Source organism: Dysidea avara, chromosome 6 (assembly GCF_963678975.1).
Source record: "Dysidea avara chromosome 6, odDysAvar1.4, whole genome shotgun sequence".
Lineage (NCBI taxonomy): Eukaryota > Metazoa > Porifera > Demospongiae > Dictyoceratida > Dysideidae > Dysidea > Dysidea avara.
The window spans coordinates 35197081-35217234 of NC_089277.1; the positions used below are offsets into that span (position 1 = coordinate 35197081).

Consider the following 20154-nt stretch of genomic DNA (forward strand, 5'->3'; position numbering starts at 1 on the left):
GCACCAAATTTTCCCCATATGTCATATAATTCCACATTTTGATAGAAGACACTTCATGCATGTATGGCTTCCTACATAAATGGAGATATCCTAACAGAGCAGTCAAGCAACTATTTAATACTGCTGAAATCAGTCACACTATTTCAGGGAATCTAATTTTCAAAAAAACCTTTGGGAGTGGAGAGCATGTGTCCAGCTTCCCACCTAGGTTGGTAACTTTGAAAGCCAATGTGCTTTGCTAATATACACTAAGGTATGCTATCCCCTACACATATATAGCTATAGTATTTACAAATGTAGCCTGACTTGGCATCTCATAAAGTGTGGCTACGTTATTGCTATAAACCTCAACTTGAATCATGAAAGCAGCCAGTGAACTACACATGGCTGCTAAAACTTTACTTCTTGAGTGTTAAGTAACCTATTGCCTTATTAAATCAAACACGACATATGGATGGACCAATGCACTGGCACAAACTAAAATTGCTTGATCTCTGGTTTTTTGTACACCAAGAGTGCACCATATATGTATGACATGCTAAGGAGATAATGGATGCAGGAAATGATGCCAAGAATCCAATCTTCCAGCACTCGGATTGATGTTGACAAATCTCCATGTCTTGGATGTGTGCTGGAATCCACCATGTAATCGTGATCAAGGGCATGGAACTAATGCTATCAACTGGCAACATAAGCATGAAAAATTGTTCTCATTGAGATAATTCAGTCTAAAAGTTTCAATTGTTCACGGTATGTAATGATAGATCAATGGCACCATGTAGTCGCAAATAAGCAGATTTCCAGACTGGTGAACCCCCTGCAAGATGCACTAGTCATAGTAATTTTTAAAGTACAGGTTTCTTCACTTGGTGGAATGCTTGCCTTACACATTATATGTAACATCAACTCCAAGAGCTTGCCTGGTACAGAAAGATGTATTGCATTACCACTATTTGAGTGGTTAAGTGTTAATTAGTTATAGAGTTATCAGCTTCAGTATAATATGTATAGCTCAATTAAAATCCAAATAATAGCATTGTACTATTACGTATGTCCAATATCCAAATCATCTTATTATTATTACAGGTATTATAGCATTAATAGTGTACAAGAGACTTGAGCTGTCAGCATTCTGCTCCAGTACCATTATGTTCCAGGAGCTAGGACAACAAATGTGAAGGTATTTATTGAGAAAATATTTATTGAGAAAATTTTCATTTCTCTTCAGCGAACACTGGCTTGGAAGAGTTAAAATCACTTGTAGCATAATTTGATCCAGACATGTTACAGTATCATTTAGTGGAGCTATTATGATAGTGATAAGCTGTAATTGCTTTCTTTATCTAATATGTAACAATGAACATAGGGTCTTTAAGTGCATGACAATGTTGTGATCACACGTGCAAATTCTATAATCCATACTAAAACTTTCAAAGTTTTATCACGTAAATAGAATCAGTGGTACACAAAGTTCTTTTCTCATTCCTTCTTCCTCTTCAATCAAATGGAGTTTCAGAAACAGTAATATGATTAAGCTGCAGTTGGTAGTATGATAAATTGACCCATCTCTGATTGGTCATGCATAGCAACCCAAGTCTAGATTGCTGGAAAAGCATTTATACAAGTATTAAGCTGTAGCTATGAACATCCCATTCTAGTTATAGCTAATTGATCATTACTTTCCACTACAGAGTGCTCTTGTTTGAATCTTTTCCCACATTAAATGGCAAAATATCTGTTGGTTTCCCACTGTAATATCAGAAAAGTATAGATTCCATGTTTCTGAGTTATTCCAAAAGGTTGCCACAGTCAATTAGCTATAGCCACCCCCCCCTCCCCCCCGAGGTGCCACCCAAATTTCTGCATTGGACCCACCAGTATGCAAGTGTGCACCCACACCAGACTCTAACAAATAGACACCATATTAGCTACAGTACCTGCCTAGGCATCTGCAGGCTTGTGAGTTAGTTACATGAGTAACAACGTAAGTCTGGTCCGCGTTTGCGCTGTCCCGGTGCTTTTTCTAGTGTAAATGCCTCCACCCAAATCCAGGAGTCATTCTGCTGGCGAAGAACCTAAATATTCGTAATTCTTGACTGAAAAGCAGCTTCCCAGCTCACTACGGCTTGTCTGTTGAACATCACTAAGTAACCAGTTGGTGGGCACCTCAATCGTATTCAAATTCCCACCCACACTATGTTGGTGCACATGACTGTACTGTTCTTCATATTTCCAGATCAGCAGTGCTAGCTATATGAATGTAAAAATAACCTTCTAGTTAACACTGTTTAACCTGCAGTTAGACTTGTAAAAGCAGTCAGGCAAATTAGTTGTGACAGCTCTATTAGAGTATCTCGATCTTGGTGTATAGTTTTATCCATTTGACTTTTACAATTCCAGGAATTACTCCAGGAAATATTTGGGAATAATAAGTAAATAAAAAAAGAATTGCCAGAAAGAATGATAGGTAATTCAAAAAGCATAATATACTCAAGCCTCCTTTTCTTCTTGTGTGTAGCTTTGTTGTGTGTTGAGCCTTGCATTCACTCTATACACTTATCAGCCATTGTTATTCACAAGAAATATGTATGTGCTTAATAAATAATTAGACATATTTGCTTAACAACCTGACTCTACAGTAATGGTGTCTATGTGCTCTCAGATATTTGTAACTTTAAAAGGCTGTGCATTTAAAGGGAGGTGTGGTATCTGAAAATTGAAAAACTAACCCCCAACAACAGAGACATAAATACAATACTATACAATAAAAGCTTTTAAAAAAGACAACACAACCCTGAAGCGCTGAGATACAAGAAACAGTTATGGGCCAATGAAAATGGATTATAGTGAGTACAGACAAATTTTGCAGTGGAAATTACTTGGAATAAACTTTGGCAGAAAAAACTAACTGAACGTATCCTTTAGGCTAAATCCATTTTATATCACAAGCAACCTCTTTAAAATGTGTCAAACACCCTAATGTTGCACTTTATTTTCATTGGAATATACTAATATGGATTATGCATTAATACAAGTACATTAAGGAAAAATTAGAGGTTGATTATGGGTCATTAGAAATAAAAAGTAGTGAAATAAGGAATGTCATGTACACCTAAAGACGTACTGGTGGATATTAATCCCTACTTCAGTCTATACCCATGACTGAATTAGGGACTAAATATCCAATAGTATATCTTCAGGTGTAGGCGACCTCCCTTGTTTCACTACTTTTTATTTCTGTGATACCTTATCAAATTTAAACCTCCAATTTTTGCAACATTACTATGACTGGTGAACTTGTGCATACTGCATTAGAAGAAAGAATGGTGCCAGGCTTATTATTTTTGCCTGAATACGCTCCCTAACTGTCAATTACTGAAATAGCAAAGTGGTCATTACACCTTGTTTTCAGCCTGTTACCAAGTGTTACAAATGAAGAACACTATGAGAACGATCTCTGCAATCAATCCAGTCACATTGAACAAATCCCATTACAAGCGTAAGCCATCAAGTGACACTAGCTACCACGAATTGTCTGTCAGCAAAGATAAATGGGACCAACACAAAGGAGGGCACAGGTAAGTCCGTGAAGCATGCATTGTGTGTGCTGCGGTATGCCAAAAGGCACCTGTCGGGCTGAAGCGATTTCAAACAGTGAAAATCAAGCCCATTGCTTTAGCAATTATCGAGGTACGTTTGTCTGAATGGCATCAGTCAGTCACACAGTCAGTTAGTAAAACATTCTACTAAATAGTTTTTTTAAATTGTGACAATCTGCTGAAAACATTTCAGGTTGTACTAAAGGTACTTTTGGCCTTGGTTATACCTAACCAATACTGCCAAGGCACTATGAAGGTACTATTTTAGGGTAATAGCTATTTTTGGCCAGAAAAAGCCAATCCTTCCTTAAATCCTTTACTGAATTGAAAGCTGGTTGGGCTATTGAACCGAAAGTAAAACCTAGACAAAAAAGGTTACCTACTTAGCTTGAACCCTGGACAGTGGCCACCAGTGTGTGAAGTCAGTGTGCTAGCACTGTACTGCTAAAGACGAAATTAATGTGATTCAATATAAAAAGTAACCTGTACATAGTAAGAAAAGCCTGGTGAAGAAGAAACCAAAGCCAAACCTGACCCTAACCCAAACTTGAGGTTTCCCTTTATAGCATAAGTATTTACGTGGCCAGACCTTCGCCTCCTCTTTTTCTTGGTGACTTGGTTGTCGAAAGAAAGGATCTGTTGAATTACTGTTGACAACGTTTTGTTCATAGGTGAACAGTTGCCATATTTTCTTGCTGTTGTTGTGGGAAAATGCTACGTAGCAACAGTATCACCCCTGTTCAAAGTTTTGCGGTAACGTTCTGCCATGCAACCGACAGCTCTGTAGCCAATGAAATCAAAACCATATTTTGGTGGAAATTCACGACTCTGTCAATGGTAATTCACCAGACCCTATCTTGCCAACCAATAATTACATAACAAAGAAAAAGAAGAGGCAAGATAGCAGTCTGGTCATGTGAGACTAATGCACCTATCAATACTATCCCCCACCTACCCCCTCCCAGAGGAATTAGTGGGGATTTGACTTTTGAAAATCAAATTATTTACTTATAGGGGCATGACTAGTGATCAAATCCCCATGTAGCATGGTTTTAGGAAACAGGGCATTATTATTATCCAAAAATGTGCAGCCTCAGCTTTAGGATTAATGTACTTGTATAACATACATGCAATATGATTTACAATACGATTGATTATGGAGATACATACTGATTGGTAGGGGAAATAATAATATTTCAATTAAATATTTGTAGTGATTGTTGTCGGGTGGGAGTGAATTTCACTATTGTATTGATCTTGGGAACTGTACTTGCATAGATCTGATGAGAACTTTGGTCATGGCCTCTGGTGTTAGAAGCGGGAGTGACAGGAATAAAATCAACAAGAGATATATCAAGTACAATTTTGTAGAGGAGGGTGATACTAGATATAAACTTGTCAGGGAGTTCTAGACTGGGGTGGCACTCTAATATATACGGTACTCTAATCTTCATCCTCGGTCAAAGTGGTCAAACTCAAAAATACTTCACTAAAAATTACACTTGACTTTTGATCAAATTTTATGTAAATTTATGTTTAAATTGCTAATCTCTTACTAAAAGTATTTTTAGTTTTAGTTAGAGCTAACTAAACCACTATCAGGTCACAAACTACAGCATAATACAGTAGACCCTCGGTTATCCGGCCCTCGTTTATACGGAACCTCGGAATTGAAAATGACTGTTCTATTAGAGTATTTTGAGTATAGGTGTGCGTTCTATTAGAGTATTTCAACGGAGCTCTGTAATTATCCGAACTATTCACTTATCCGAACACTTTTATCATTGCCTGAGAACAAAGGGGTTCGGATAACCGAGGGTCTACTGTATTGATTTTTGGATGCTACATATAGCAGTACAGTTTACTTCTGTGCTTTGTTCTATACCTGTAGAACACATGTGAATTTATATGTGCAGTGGTCTGAGTGACATGGTGTTGTTTTAGTAAAGAGTTTTAGTTACAGTAATCCTTCTCAATTCCTTGGCTTAGTTATAGAATTTGTTGTTTTAGTTTATAGTTTTAGTTAAAAACATGAAAACCTTCAGTTTAGTTTAGTTATAGTTGTGTATAAGAAAATCTTTTGGTTTTAGTTATAGTTTTATTTATCTTCCTTAATTCTTTTTAATTTTAGATTTAGTAAATTATTCTGCTGTTTTTTACACTGAGCTATAGATTTAGTTATAATATTATGGATTTGCTTTTAGCTAGCTATAAATATAGTTTTAGTTAACTAATAACTATATGTTTGCCTTACTAAAAGTACTTTAGTTTTAGTAACTAAAACAACACTAGACGGGCGCTGCCAGAGGCTAGCTGTATTTGTCCTTTGACCGACTGCAAATTTCTAGCTTGACTTTCGCTTGGACCAAGGATGAAAATCAGAGTAAGTGCCACCCCTTGCTTCCATTGTCTGTACATGTATGGATGAAGGTAAGTTTTTGGTGAGAGGCGAACTAGGCTTTGCCGTCGGGACGCGCGAATTTTTTTTTGGAACCACCTGACTTTGGACCGGCGGCTTAGAAAATTTTCGACTTGTGAAAATTTAATTAGGCTCAAACGTTGTAGTATTTGAATATTCGCTCAGCTGTAACGAAATTAGTCGAATAATCGGTATAAGGTTTCATTGCAGTAGTAAAGGTGGCCACTACCACAGAAGCCTACAATAACCACAAACAGCTTTGTCAGTTTGTGGCTTCGTACGGAATACCTTTACTAAGAAAGAGATGCCATAATTCCCTTTCTGAAAATATTTTCACAGCGATAGCTACTGTGATAGAAAGTGAAAGTAGACCTGGAGTAAGCCACAAACCCATACGAACTCTTGCGCTTACGGCGATCCGCCGGCACCGTGGAATTAGTACATCCGTTCACCATGCAATTAGTGGCTGCCGGGCTTCGCTTTATCGCCATAGTCATTTCCTTTTTGTTACTTTCATTATCATCGTCTTCCTCTTTGTTAATTACTGACAGCTATTAATTACCTCATATTATTTCAAAATCAGCTGGGCCCATGCAAAATCAGTCATTATAGAGAGCTTCCATTGTGTTGTGCTGTTTCAAGTAATTGCTAATAATATTGTGGGTAGTAATCAGAATGCTTGTTGTATTTAAGACACTTGCACATTTCAATGTTCATGTAATTTGTAACAAGAGGATGGCACTCCAATGTATTCTGTACTCCGATCTTTGTAACCAGAAATGTCAAGCTAGGAATTTGCTGTTGGTCAAACAATAAGCACAGGTAATAAAGCATATATACCACCATCAGTGCTTTTAGAATTGCTACTGCCTAGCTAGCAAAGCTAATAGTAAACATAAGTATAATTTCACAAAATATACCACAAGACAATTGTGTTGTTTAGGCCACTATTTGGTGGTAGTCTGTTTTTCATCAGCGCCAACATGTAATTTTACTGCCGCATGTATTTCCCCATTATTAAAGATTGAACTAATATTTCATCTGATTAACCTAATATTGAGGATGTGCAATTCAGTTTTCAAGATTGCTACACACTAGTTACCTTGCATTGTAGCCAAGAGAATGTGATAGATTAGACTGCAGTGATGTTTACTGAGGGGGGGGGACAAAGTTTGTCTATATGCAGAAAGTTACACCTATATTACTGTGTAGACTTACTTGAATTATGCCCACTGACTGATCACTACTATAAAATTACATACCTGTGTAGTAGTGGAGCATCCAAATGTAGTTCATGGGTCATGCTAATTTATTTCAGGTTAGTGGGTTAGTGGGGTCAGCGAAAGTGACACAGTTTCAATGCTGACTGTGACAGACTATTTTGCATGTATACATGTGATATACCGTATATGACAGAAAAATTTGACAAATCCAGTTCTCCAGCATAGTTAAGTACCTCTAAAATTTTAGAAGTTGCTGCTATTATTACACATGTAATCTCATGCCTGCTTCTCACCACGCTTGTAACGATGTTTGAATTTATCATCTGTTCTTCTATTCAAGGACACCATGTACATGGGCATGGACACCTTGATATGCAGCTGTAAGTACTGCAAAATAGACATTCTTCATGTAGGGTTGTTAAAAGTGCAGTGTCTCACTTCACACCTTGATCTTGAATTGCTGCTACATGCATAAGCACACACAAAATTAGTACAAACAGAGGCGCATATTCAGTAGAACTTTAATGAGTTAAATATTGATAACGTAAACAACTAGTCAAATTTTCCACATCAAATTTCCTGTCGTATGGTATATACTTTAGTGAGGTTTCAATAATTGCTGCACATAGTTATCTTGATGAGTGTTTATTAGCCACTGCTTATTTGTACACTGGTAACTCATCATACAAACCCTAGGGTTACCGGTATGTGCAAATATGTCACACTTATACCATCCCCATGAACTCAAGCAGCCTGAGGAATGTGCTGAGTGGCTTGTAGTCAACAAGACCATTTTAAAATAAAGTCATTCATGTGCTAAATATGTTCACTATACTTTGATGTTATCTTTTTTGTGCTATATACCTTAGGACCAGCTCTCTCGCAGCAAAGTCAAGTTGACTGCAACACAGCGCACTAACATGAAAAAGTATTTTAAACAATATTTCTTTTCAATACTGTGTAATTAGAAATAGAACCATCGACACCTGTAAAATAATCGGTTACTATTCAGTAGCAGTGTTAGTCACGAGCTTACATTTATGTAACAAATGAACTATTTTGCATATATAAGGGGATTTAGTTATGAGAGGGTACTGAAGGCATTAACATTGCCAAAAGCAGCTTCTGTGTACTGTGCCATAGTACGTCTTGAATTTTATTAGTTACACACAGTGATGTCCCATCATACTGCTGAAGATCTCTATAGTTACTACTGTTGAATAAATACTCTTTGGGTCACAACCTCTTTCACTTGTGAGGGATCAAGAGATGACACCTATGAAGGCACAACAGTGGATGTCGTAAACAAAATAAAATACATACAATGTATGTTTGTTCAACTTGATTAGCTGTTTCATTCTGAAGAGTGGGGTAGGTAAGTCAGCACAGAACATATAATGAGTACAAAAATAAATAGAAAGCATGGTCCTTTTGAGCTGGTTTTTAGAAGACAGAGGCAAACAGTATTGGAAGAATCACACTTGTGCTTAATGAGGTATTTTAAGTTTTACTTTTTACTGAAAAGAATTTATTTTGATGCTTCAATCAGTGGTTGGTTGGATCCACGAAGCAACTATATTAAAGTACATAAAAATTAAGTATTTAAATTGATTCTCAGTCGCTCCCGTGCCATGAAATTCCTGACAGGGGGTGTCACACATGTACTCACTGTGTGTTGATCTGTGACCATGGTCAAAGTTTTGACCCACCAAAATTTTGCTTTGACTTGTGCCTTTTTCAATCTTAGACCGCTGACTTAGCAACAGCATTTTTCAATTGTGAGTTGGAAATTTTCACCCTTGACCATTTACTTGGCCCAAATTTGGCGGCCTTGACCTTTGACTTTGACCATGGTCGCAGATCTACCCACAATGAGTGCCTGTGTGTCATTCCCTTGCTGAGCTGAGATGTACAGTGTAGAGATATACATTATTGTGAGGCACTGTAAAGAATGTCTCTGAAAAATTATTTATTATCTGTGATATTAACAAATCAGTCCTACACAGAAAGTTATCATCAATGCAGAGACCCCAGTGTCTTTTACAGGAAGCTTAAGAGTCAGAATAAAATTAGAGTCTGCGTATCATCCCGCCAGATAGTAAATGAAAACTTATGTGCCCTCCATTAGCTTAATATGGTCCTGCCATCACACTGACTAGATCAAGATGTCTTGTCCACTTCAAAATCCTAAATATTGTAGTTAGTACCCACCTTGGTGGTCCATGGTTGTCGTCACCTTACAGTGTCGGGAGTAACGCGTTACTTATGTAACGCGTTACGTAATATTATTACTTTTGTGGTAGCAAAGTAATATAACGAAATACGCTATAAAAACAGGTAATATAACGCAAGTTACTTAACTTACAAATGTAACGCGTTACATAAGTAATATAGTTACTGTAGCGAGTCAAATATTATGTAATATTATTACTATAAGTAACGAAGTTACTAGTCTCGTTAGTTATCCTCTGAGTAACGCCTAACCACAACGAAGTAACGGGGCCTACTGAATGAAGCTTATTCACCAGCTTCTTACTTATAACCAAGATTTGCATATTGTCCAACAACGAAATCATGTCACGTGATAAGGTGGTAGTTTCACACGTGACAGCTTAAGGCTGTGGACACAAAGTAATATAATATGTAATATTATTACAGTTACTTTATTTTATGGGTAATATGTAACTGTAACTAAATAGTTCAGTTGCAAGTAATATGTAATATGTAACTAGTTACTTTTACAAAGTAACTTGCCCAACACTGTCACCTTATGTGATCATCCATCAGCCGTGATCACTCGACAATTCGATCGTCGACAAGACAGTTCAGAGGTATCATGAGGTGGTAGTCTCGAGGGTTGTCTTACCGTTACATCACGTGGTACAATCCACAGACAATCACTTCTCAATGTCGCATACTAACTCCGGTTATTTTTGTGTTTCATAATTTTTCTAAAGTGGCTCCAAAAAAAAAAAAATCGCCTGGGACGCTCGCTCTGCCTAGCTCGCCTCGAACACACCAAAGCCGTTATACAACCAGTGTGCCCGAGCCGGTGTTCAGTACATAATGGGTTCGGCTTGAAGCAAAAACAAAACAACTTTCAGTGATTCACCGCGCTCGCTCTGCCTAGCTCGCCTCGAACACACCAAAGCCGTTACGCAACCAGTGTGCCCAGCGGCGGAGGAAGTAGTTGATATGAGGGGGGGCTCCGCTGACCCAGACTTATTTCTATAGTTTGGTAAGGTGAGACCAAAAAAAAAAAAAAAAAAAAAAAAAAAGGTCACAACCAACTCACAAGAGCTTGCTACCATTTCTAGCTGATAAACTACATAAAAATCCTTACATAGCTCGCTACAAACTGACTACTTTATTAGAGTGACTGCTCTATTAGAGTATCTCGATCTTTATCACGGTTTTCAGCCCCACTCCAAGAAAGATAATTTCGGTGTGATATCATTCTGAGGGGGGGGCTAAGCCCCCCCTCAGCAGACCTAGGGGGGGCTTTAGCCCCCTAGCCCCCCCCTTTCCGCCGCCTATGAGTGTGCCCTAGTGTTGAGTACATAATGCATTCGGCGGCTTGAAACAAAAAACAAAACAACTTTTGGTTCAGTATAAACCACTTCGATTGATATATAGAACAGAATAGTGGATGCATACAGCTATTTAACTTACAAAACAACTTCTGTACATAAAGTCAAAGATCGCCACTGTAGATCAATCTTCAATATATCCCACAATCGATTTTCACATTAAAATTAGATCGTGAACATTCCTGTATCCGCGAGAAGTATCGGGGATTGGATTTTCAATTTAAAATTTCTCCTTTTAGAGTAGAGACTGGTATTGTGGGACTGGGGGTAATATGGGTCGCATATATAGCTTAAGTTCTGCTTAAATGAAACCAGCTGAGCGGGTTAAATCCTGCAGATTTAGGAGTAAAGAGATCAGTGGCGGATCCAGGGGGGTTTCATTGGTTTCCACGGAAACCCCCTTTGAAAAATGATTGCGTAACAATTAAATGTTTTAATTATCGCGGCGTGCGTCTCGATCGAGATACTGTAATTAGAGCAGTCACAGTAGCTACTAAAGTAGTGTGTAGGAAGTTTTTAATATATTTTATGTACTATTACTAGGCTGTGACCTTTTTTTTTTTTTTTTTTTTTTTTTTTTTTTTGGTCTCACCTTACCAAACCAGACGATGTAGTGCAAACGTTTGCGTATCTCATGTCAATATATATCTCCACCTTCTAAACTGGAAACCCCCTTTATAAATTCCTAGATCCGCCACTGGAGATAGCTAGTACCTATTCATTCAGATCATCACAGATAGTAATTATAAGTCAACCACAAATCTAATTATGGGATGATATAGCTCCTTAAATTTACTACATCGTATAATAATTAATAATTATATTGGCAGTGGAAGTTAGCGTCTTGGGTCACTACCTTCCTGATTCAGTCAATTCACTTAAACTGATGTAGTTTTTTTTCATGGATCAAGATTTATTGTTTTCAAAAGCCAGTGTTAGAGCTGTTTTGAATGAAATGGCTGGGGCATCACGGCATCTCAGAGGATCTTTTTGGGAGGAACTGTAAAGAATGGACTATCAACCCAGACTGATTGAACTAGATTTTGTAGTTACCTTATACGGGACTGACTTTTTCTTGTTGTATGTATGTATGTATAGTTACACTTTTTCTTTCCTTGCCATGCCCACAACTGACTACTGTGTAGATCAGATCTGTGGTCACATGTTAGTCCAAGGATTCACATACTTGTCTCTTTTTGTTGTACACATTCATCATAATCATGATGGTCTTCTCTCTGTACTGTCAATGATTCTCTTTGTACCACCCACTATGCAGTTAAGAGTAAAAAGATGTAAAGTTGACTACTATCCCACCATCAATCTTGACCACTTCATATTGACCTGACATTGTAATTTTCAGTGCGGAAAGGCATGAGATTTGTCTTCTGGAACTTACTTGTCCATTTAATTCTGTTGAGCATCTACAAGCAGCTCAGGAACGGAAGTCTAGTAAGATTGAATATCAACTGTTAATATCAGAGTTGGATTTCCTGGGCTATGCTAGTCATGCAGTATTAATCACTATCGAAATTGGTTGTTTGGGACATCATCTTTCAGAGTCCATCAGAGCCCTACAAGCAGCCATTCAGCAGTCTACAGCAGTTTGTTGAGCTGTATTAGATAAAGCTGCACAGCAGGCAATTAGCTCATCCCAAAGAATTTTTTTGGCTCGTGATTGTAACAGTTGGAACACGTGAATGTTAACCTTGTTTGTGTTTGTGGTCAGTTATGTTTTGTCCTGTCCTGTCCTGTCCTGTATCCTTTATTTTTGTATCTTCCTTGCCATGCCTATATACTGTGCTTTTAGTACATTAGTGTAGTCGCATGTGTCCAAGGTGTTTTGTAACTGTATGTGTGTTTTGAACATCTTGATGATGTTTGCTCCTAGTTACACATAATTATGAAGTCAACTAATCTTTTTTGACTGTCTACAGTGTCCCTGCTACCCTTTATATATGAAATCTACCATAATTAAATACGAAATAGTTAACTTTCAAGCACAGCGTCTCATAACACCCCCATATGATCTACAGTGTTCCAGAAAAATTATCATACAGACGGTCCACCACAAGGCAGGATTTTATTTAAAATTTATTTATTTATTTGTTAAATTTTTAGGTTAATGTAGTTTATGGGTACACTTTTCCTAAGAAGTAGTGGGAAATACCAGGGTTACAGGTTTATGTGATTTCAATGCTTTGAAGTTAAGTGTCTCATAACTAGCTACCACCGCTACTCTACTCTCTAACTGAGCCAGCTGCTATTATTATTATTTGCAGTGCTGTGTAGGAATCAAGGTGATTATAACGCACAGGTGACGTATGATTATAATAATTATCTACAGACTCTTCCTCAAGCGTGCTCATAATCTAAAATCGATAAGTGCACTTGAGGAAGGGTCTGGGGGAGTATAATATTAGAATGTAATTTTTGATTACTCCATTATTCTGCTATTCCATTATTTATTGCTCCATATTCTACTTTGAACTCCTTGTTGTTTGTTCTACCAAAGTATGTATGGATGACCGTTAAGTTACAAAGTGATTTTGCCTTAAAATGTCCTAGTTAGACACTCTCCCTAACTATAAACTCTTGGTAATACTGATACATATACATATATAACATTGGCTATCTAGGCAATAGAGTTCACTGAGAACGTTGTGTGGGAGGAACAAAGCAAAAATGGATCTACATGTATAAAAACCATACAGAACCCAACTGTTCTTTCCATATTAGGCAGTTATAGAACACTTTGATGGAGCCTACAGTTCTAGACCTTTCAGGCCTATTTAGTGATAAATCACCCATTCTGACCAGCTATAATTGACCGTGGCCAATTACTAGCCAGTCTAGGCTAACAACAGCCCATGTTGTGCTGGCTGACCAGTCAACCTGACCAATACGAGTAGAACCTTTGGATTTAGTTTATAGGCTTTCGATGATGGTTGCTTGTGGTCGGCAGCAGCGATCATGAACATTCTTATTATATACATATACATATATACTAAGTTTAATTTTGTGCACATTACTGGATGAATTTAATCCTAGGGAATAACTAGTATATACAGTATACACTGTAGCTACATACCACAATTGAAAACTTCTAATCGTTAAGAAGACGGACTATAGACTCATCCAAGTCCACAAAAATATTAATGCAGCCATAATGCCTATTCTACTAAAGTAAAACTACTGTATGAGTTTCTTAGCTATTTATTTGTGACTGGATCTGTGAAAAGGGGTTATATATATAATTATTATAGCATTTCCAATTGCATGTACTTGGCAATCCATAACTTGATTTATGAATATGGTAGCAGCCTAACATTTTGTCACGTTATACTCCTAACATAGCACCATTCCTGGATGTAATTTTAAGACAATAGGTTAAATGCATGATGAGTTATGACTCATCAAACTGGGAAATTTGGAAAGGCTATAAGACCCCTTTTCAAAGATCCAGTCACATTTGGTGAAGTTGACAGTTCTCTGTAACAGTTAAAGCACTGCCTAGCAACTTATAGCCTTGTGCTATACATTAAAATTTAATTACACATAAAAAGAGTGCACGAGAGACAAAATTAACATGAGATAAAGCCGAGAGCTATATTTTGTCCAGCATGTGCCCCTACACTGCCCCATGCAACACTCACAGCAGTGCTTTACCTATCTCTCCTGTTAGTTAGTGGTGTTATAGGAAACGTGTCTTAAGTTCCTTCAAAATCACTTCATGTTTAATAATTATATACATGCTTTAGTCTAGATCTAGTACTCAATAATGATCCAAATTTTTCCCATTATGCTCATTTTTACTTAGCATTATCACATGGGAAACAATATTTGTCTTGACTGCTCTATTAGAAAGTATCATACTAAATGCTCATATAGGATGTAGCCCTTGGTATAATTATATAATGGCTTGGTTTACAAATTTCCTTTGTGAATCTCAAAGATGGATTCTAGGATAAAAATAGTCATATCTATCAGACCTCAATATACTATAATTACATTGGCCACAAAAACATGAAAAATTGATCATAACATCAACAAGAATTAATAAGGTTATGATTAGTGTTGTTCCAGTTCTCAGTACTGGAACTAAAATAATTCCAGTTTCTGCCCTTTTTATTCCAGTTCCAGTTCTAGAACTGGAACAATAATTTTGCTTTTCTTAAGACTGGAACTGGAACTAGAGCTATAATTTTACTTTCTTCAAGACTGGAACTAGAACTAGAACTATAAAGAAATTTCATCAAGTACTGGAACTAATACTGGAACTGGAATTGGTCATAACCATACAGCTTTTGCCAATAAGATTTTATGTTCTTATAAGACCAGAATTTATCTGCAGACAAAAGCACTTGATGTAGTATATAACTTCATAAAAGATGTATGTATTACAACCATGTATACATCAATGTGCTAAAAACTGCTTGAAACAACTGATTAGCTATAATATTAGAACAGAATGCAAAATGCTGGCTCAGTCACATGTTATGTCTGGTTCAGTGTTTGATAATTACATGTAGCTACAAGTCTTTTAGTACCACCCTATAGAGTGTTAGGGTTATAGTGTAATAATGCTGATAACTACAATGGCGGATCCAGGATGGGGCATTTGGGGCAAATGCCCCCCCCCCCCCCCCCTTCAAGAAATTGCATACAAGATCGAGATACTCTAATAGAGCAGTCAATTACTCTAATAAAGCAGTCACAATGTTCATGAGGCAGTGTAGCTTACCTATGAAGCTATAAATAGGATTTTATTTTACATAACAGACGTGATATAGTAGGTAAGAATAACTAGCTATTATTGTCGTGACCTTTTTTTTTGGTCTTCAACTGGTTTTCAGCAAGTTTTTTTGGTCTTCAACTGTTTTTCAGAAAGGTGCCCCCCCTCTTTCCAAACTCTGGATCCGCCCCTGAACTACTATACAGTATTGGCTACATACTATACAGTATTAGCTACATATATGAAACAAGTAAACATTAGTTTATATAATATAACTTAATAGTGAGTCTCCATATTTCATTATGGGCTTTTGGTAATACTTAAGTTAAAATAAGTGTTGTTCTAGAATATCAAGTAAATTTCATGGCTCCTGAACTGGAACTAGAACTGTAATTCTAAAGGTTATGCATGGTTCCAGAACTAGAACTAGAACTGTAGTTTTAAAGATTATGGTTCCAAAACTGGAACTAGAACTGTAATAACTAGCTGATACTGGAACAACACTAGTTATGATTAATTGTTTTTCATCCCCGCCCGCATCCCTTTTTACTCACCGTCTCTAATTTCATTATTGCCAGTGTTGGGCAAGTTACTTTGTAAAAGTAACTAGTTACATATTACATATTACTTGCAACAGAACTATTTAGTTACAGTTACATATTACCCATAAAATAAAGTAACTATAATAATATTACATATTATATTACTTTGTGTCCACAGCCTTAAGCTGTCAGGTGTGAAACTACCACCTTATCACGTGACATGATCGCGTTGTTGGACAATGTACAAATCTTGGTTATAAGTAAGAAGCTAGTGAATAAGCTTCATTCAATAGGCCTCGTTACTCCATTGTGGTTAGGCGTTACTCAGAGGATTACTAACGAGATTAGTAACTTTGTTACTTTTAGTAATAATATTACGTCATATTAGACTCGTTACAGTTAACGCGTTACGTTTGTAAGTAAAGTATCTTACGTTATATTACCTGTTTTCATAGCGTATTTCGTTATATTACTTTGTTACCACAAAAGTAGACATTCCAGCCCGATTTTTAAATTTTGCCCGGGGCTTTTTATATGCTCAATAGATAGAGTATTGATTGCCGATCTCAGAAATATATAGTTTGTTGGGTTGGAATTAGCTACTTTGGCATGGACATTGCTTAAAAACTGATTTTTTCTCCAGGGCTCCCCATACATTTTAAAGGGAAAAATGGCACAATTGAATCAGGAAGCCATCTAGCAATCTGGACTATCTTGAAACTGAAGTTGCTTCTAGCTGCAAGTTTGTACATGTAATGAGAGTAACTTCAGGTCTTATTGGATCTCAGCAATCTTTGTATACTTTGTGGTGAGCAAATATGCTTCACCTATTGCACACTTCTCAATACAATGGTGTATACCCATATAGGCAAGTGGCTATCTCAAGTTGGTAAAAACATCAAGTTAACAACTTATAAAGGTAAACAACTAAAGTGGAGGTGCCACAATGATGCAACAATACCTAAGGTGGAGTTGTGGTTCAATTATGGCATTGTTATACCGACTTTGAAGTGGTTCTCATGCTTTTGAGCTGATGACTCAGCCATTAGCAAATTGCTCTGGAGCTGAAAATCGCTAACCCGAGTGAAGTAACTACGCACTTTAAAGTAAGCATCAGTGACTACCTTCCACCCGACAGTACGTTTTTTAAAGTTTTAAAGTATTCTACATATATTACAAGGCTTGAAAAGATTACAAAACAACACAAAACGTACTTATATGTAACGCGCACGATAAAACTAAGATTTTCATGATGATCAGCGTGTGGACAAACCCCACAGCGATTTTCATCCTCATTGGAGCTCAGACGACGGAGCAATCCCAAGTTAAACACTAGTTGTCATTTTGTGCCAGGGTTCTATTGGGGAATATACGGAGAATTTTTTTATTAAAAAAATCTCGGATACTGGAATGCCGAACAAAAGTAATAATATTACGTAACGCGTTACTTATGTAACGCGTTACTTATGTAACGCGTTACTCCCAACACTGATTATTGCTGTTATTAATCATGTGTTAGCACATATTTATCGAATCACGTATTGTGGTTGTTGGTGGTATTAAGTATTCATCGAATTACATTTAGTAGATGCTGGTAGTATCACTATTAACTATATTTTTGGCAGGTGGTCAGGTTGTTTAATCACGTGATCAGGTGCACGTGATCCCCTCTCAACGCAGGTCGGTGACAAGCACGTAGCTGCTATTGCGTTTTCGAGCCTTTGTTGTAATCTGTATGGCTCGATGTAGGATTTTTGGCCCCTGCAGCTAACTCGAGCCTATCTGGACGAGAGTTCCATAGCCCGCGCTGTGGAGAAGGATCTGACCTTTCACCTTATTCCTTGTTTATTAGGAGTAAGGGAGTATGTGGTGGAATTCGTAGAACGGGGTTGGGAGTGGTGGGGCACTTTTACGCACGACGAGTTGAAGTTCGATCACACGAGCCAGCAAATGGCGCCTTCTGCATCACGTGCGTAACTGGCTGGAGGCGTGCGTGATTCTTTTTTGTGCTAACCACAGTTAAGCTATTAACCTCCATCACACGTATTTTGGTGCTACGAAGGCTGACGATCATGTTCAGTACAGCACAGAAAGTCACTTGCACCTCAGAAACTGTGGTAAAACGTGAGTGCTAGTTCTTAAAAGGCTTTAGCTAACCTTTATAGCTAGTAGAAACAGTTGGATTTTTTTTTTTAACTAGCTAATGCATGGATAATGAAAAATGACCTCCTAGTCTCGCGTAGCCAGACCGCTTTTTCTCTTTGTCAGGGAGAAAAAGGGTCTGGAACGGTTCGAATCCCACACTCGTCTTGGCACTCCCCGGATAAAAAAAGTGGGGGTGTTAACCAAAGAAACGTGATGTGTTTTCAACTAGTAGCCACTTGCGTCAATCAAATACAAGCGCATATTTATAGACCTATCAGTATCTAAAGCTGCCTTTGAGGCTATAATAGATTGAATCGATTTAGGTAAAGTAGGTCTTTATTATTGTGGCATTCTTGTTACAATGGAGTTTAAGCGCATGGGTTGCTATACCTATGACGTAGCCTCGTGACGTGGTAACCCTTCCAAGACTATAGAGCAAACAGCAGAGGATATGGAAGGTGATGGTAATACTGAGTGAATGAAGGGCAAATTCCAAGTAGCTCTGAAGAAGCAAAGAAATGATACACAGGATCATGACTAGCTATAAAGCTCGTTAAATACTTGAAGCTATTCATAAAGATTCAGTAGACCAATCTATCATAGCTAACTACAGTGAAAACATGAGTATCAATAGATCAAAAACTCTGTAAAGTAGTAGGATTTAAATAATAAATTTTATTAAATTTGTAAAATTAAAACTATGTCAGCATCTACATGGAGGCTACGTATGCAGATCCCCACATCTACCACTGGAAACCACCTTCTAAAAATCCTATATCCGCACCTGCATGCATATGTACATATATATAATATTATTAAACATAACAACATTTGCTGAGCTTAATTAGCTACCATCAGTGAACAGTATAGCATGAATTATATTGTTATTGTTATTGTTCTTATCTACTTTACCAGTTAGGCACTGGAGGGTGTACACAGAAGGCAGAGCCTGTTCGAGGTGTTTACCCATAGCCTAGGAGCCTAAGCGAAAATCTTTGAGCTAAATATCCTGAAGTGAAACGGGACAAATACCTAGAAGGGCTGAAAAAAATATTGTGTATTGCAATAATTACCAGGCAGAAATTAAAGCTGTAATGATATCAAGTGTTGATAATGTGGTAGGGGAGTTTCCCCACTCCCACCACATTAGGCCAGCAAAACTTGATTACTTGTTTCTCATCTAGAAAAATTTGGAAATTCATGCGAGAAGGAGATCATTAGTCTCGCATGGCCAGACTGCTTTGTTCTTTTTGTCATTGGGTAGGGAGTGGAAAAGTTTGAACCCCACAATCGTCTTGACACCATGTCAAAACAAGGGGTGGAGAACAGTACTCTAAGTTGGGGCAAAGTCATATGAGGTTGTTAACATTCAGTAAGTATCTAAGAATCATTCATGGCACCTTATTGTATAAATCACAACATTAGGGTATATCAAGACACACGGGAGTGTGTCGTGCGGCCCAAGAAGCCGGCGCGCCACACCGTGAGTATATTGACAGGAAGAACGAAAACGTCATATTCACACTTTTGTATCTCGGTGATCACTTATCTGATTGGAACCAAATTTGCTACACAGTTGCCCGCCAGCCAAGGGAGTCTACATTCCAAATCTGAAGGAAATCGCTCAAGCCATTTCCGAGATACGAGCTGCCAAAGTTTCGTTTTTTTTCTTCGTTTTTTTTTTTTCTTCTTCTTCGTCTTTTCGCACACTTGCAAAAATTGCTATAACAAGCAAACGCGTACTCCGATCGCCTTGAAATTTGGCACACAGAAAGGGAGTCCAAAGGCGAATTTTAGCATCAAATTTGGTACAAATCCGATGAATAGTTCAGGAGTTATGACCGATTATTCGCGTGAAACAAGATCGATTTGTTGTCACGCCTACAGGGTAAACCGCTTCATGG

General features: G+C 37.6%; 2 long non-coding RNA genes across 2 annotated transcripts in view; both read right to left on the bottom strand.

The window, feature by feature from the left end:
• The window catches only part of LOC136258710 (uncharacterized), a 126497-nt gene extending 109032 nt beyond the window's left edge, over positions 1 to 17465 (bottom strand). The window contains exon 1 of the long non-coding RNA XR_010702939.1: positions 17320 to 17465. This is a non-coding gene — a long non-coding RNA (uncharacterized lncRNA). The remainder of the gene's footprint in view (positions 1 to 17319) is intronic.
• LOC136258719 (uncharacterized) lies at positions 8263 to 10997 on the bottom strand. The gene is made up of 2 exons (XR_010702941.1): positions 10914 to 10997; positions 8263 to 8517 (listed from the first exon to the last, which is right to left on the bottom strand). It is a non-coding gene; the product is annotated as an uncharacterized lncRNA (long non-coding RNA).
• Positions 17466 to 20154: the final 2689 nt, after the last annotated feature.